Source organism: Dipodomys ordii, unplaced genomic scaffold (genome assembly GCF_000151885.1).
Source record: "Dipodomys ordii isolate 6190 unplaced genomic scaffold, Dord_2.0 Scaffold200, whole genome shotgun sequence".
Classification (NCBI taxonomy): Eukaryota; Metazoa; Chordata; class Mammalia; order Rodentia; family Heteromyidae; genus Dipodomys; species Dipodomys ordii.
Window position 1 is genome coordinate 38,167 of NW_012267416.1, and position 2,768 is coordinate 40,934.

Below are 2,768 nucleotides of genomic sequence, written 5' to 3' on the forward strand. Positions count from 1 at the left end.
GGAGCCACATTCACTGCACCTGCTACTATGATGTGCCTGCGGCCTCTTGGGCTTTGCAGTGTGGACCTCCATATTCCTGGTCTGCAAGGGTCTTGGTCGGGTGCCATCCCGGGATCACCCTCATTGCCAGAAAGTGTCCCTCTTCTCTCCTCGCTCCCCACAGGGGACCTGAAGCCATGGTGAGCACAGGACATCATTCCTGTTGATACAAGAAAAAATGGAAACTTGGAGAAAAGAGTTGACTGGGGATGAAGTCCTGCCTTGTACACAATAGCTATCCACTTAGATATTCACTTGGCATGGTGGCATATTGAATATTCCGAGAAGTCCAGAAGTAGAAAAAGGATGTCATTTTGGCTCACATGGGTCTTAGCACTTCCTGAGAAATTTGGATCAAACAGCCTCATTTTATTCTTTTATCTTTGCACAGACCATCTCCAGGAGCTCAGGATATCTGGTTTTGAACAAACTGAGAGATGACACCAGAATGACAAGGAACCATTATCACTGTATGGCCACCACTATCTGGATTTTGTCCACAGGGGACCTGTCCCCTTTCCTGCTGGAGCTTTTCTGCCTCCTCTGCAGATTCAAGGTCAGAATCATTGGATGTTCATGTTACTTTCTTTTGCCAGATTGGTTTACGGGAGCCTGTGTTTCTGTCCATCCTTGAGGGTGGATGCTTTAGATGAAGATGCCAACTTAGTTTAAATGATAGCTTTGTAATACAGCTTTGACCCATCTTTTCTCTCACTTAGACAATCATGGCTTGCTCCCTCATACCCTGTAAGCATTTTTTGTCAGTCCTGGGTCCTGAACTCTGGGCCTGGACACTGTCCCTCAGCTCTTCAGCTCAAGGCTAGAGCTCTACCACTTGAGCCACAGTGCCACTTCCAGCTTTTTCTGCTTATGTGGTGCCAAGGACTCGAACCCAGGGACTCATGCATGAAAGGCAAGCACTCTACCACTGAGACACCTTCCCAGCCCCCCAGCAATTTAAAACAATCTTTTCACTTGCAAAGCAGGCAGTTAATAATTGGATCAGAAATGTAGCTTTAAACATTGTTTTTCACTTGCAATGAAGGTAATAACAGCGTCAGAACTACAACTTATATGTTACTAGGTAATTGGAAGGAATATTGATACCTAGAAGATATCCTACAAGGCCATTTTCTTCAAATCTCTAGGGTTACATTTCTTTTTAACAAAATTTTAAAAAAGGTTGAGAAAGCATTGTCTTACTTTTCAAAACAACTCTGGGACCCATGAAAACATGAGCCCTGTTTCTGCATGCTACGAACTGTTAGCATATTGAAGAAACCAGGGTTTCAAAGGCCATAGAATAAAGGCCTTCATTTGTGGAGGTGACAGAAGTGGGCTCCATTGTCAGGTTGATCCCCTATCTCTATGATCTGTGAAAGTCATTTAATATAATGGAGTCTTTTTGGTCCTCTTTGGAAGGGATATTGTAAAAGTAATTGGCAATCCAGGTGCTGACAACTCATCTCCATAATCATAACTACACATGAAGCTCAGATCCAGTGGACAATGGCTCAAAGCCAGCCTGGGAAGATAAATCTAAAAGACTCTATCCCCAAAATAACCAGCAAAAAGCTAGCCTTAGGGTATGACTCACATGGTAGAGCCCCACTCAAGTGAGCAAACCAGATAAGGATTTGTGAGGCCATGAATTCAAAACCCTGTACTGGCGCCCAGGCCCAGAGTTTAGGCCCTACAACTAGACCCCCCCACCCAAAAAAAATCATAGGGGAACAAAAGTCAAAGATTGATAGGTGAATCAGAGCAGACTAGAAGTCAGTGGAATTACAGTGGCTATCTGCAATGCACTCTTCAAGGCAAGATGTATATTTCAAAAATCACTGGAGGTGGGCACACGGATGACTCTGAGGAAAATACTGATGGACTGAGGATTGGAAGGAAGCAGTACCAATTGTCTAGTCCTGAGACAATTGATGGGTAACTGTCCATCCTCCTTCTAGCCTCGAGTGGTTACACTGGGGATATATGCATAACTTGAATGTGTTCCTTTTCCTTTTGTGTTATGGAAGGCAATATTCTGCCCCACTCCATGAAATGAATGTTCATACTGGATGTGAAATTTGGTGATCTAAGTTCAAGTCACCATGTCTAGGAGACCCTAAAGGCAATGCTAACAGCCCCAGGCTGCAAAAAGTAAAAGGAGGTGGATGAGTTAATCTCACGTTGTTTTTACTGCTAACATCCTATGCATTTAAACTACTAAGACATTCTTTGGTCCTCTATAGTATTTGACAACTCAGATTTCAATTGGACTATCACTCTGACCTGGACTGTATCGTTTTTTTGTTTGTTTGTTTTTAAATTTAATTTTATTTTATTTGTGAACATACTGTACAGAGGAGTTACAATTACATGGGCAGGATAATGTGTACATTTCTTACCAAGCATTGCAGCCTCCTCCTTTGTTTACCCTTCACATCCCTTCCCAGCCTCCCCCCTCCCCCCAATCCCAATCCTTCTCCTTCCCCCCCCCCCCCCCCCCCCCCCCCCGCACCGACGTTGTAAAGCTCGTTTTGGACATGACAACTTGTACTTCTCATTGTTGCAACAGGTCCACCTGTATCCTTAAACAACTGGTTTTTCCCCATCTCCTCCACAAGTTATACTGACATCAAATATAGTGAAAGCAGGGGTTATACTGTGGGGGAGGGACATACAAAGCAACAAAGAGATAATCTTGTGAATGCGTTAGAAATACATGCATGAAA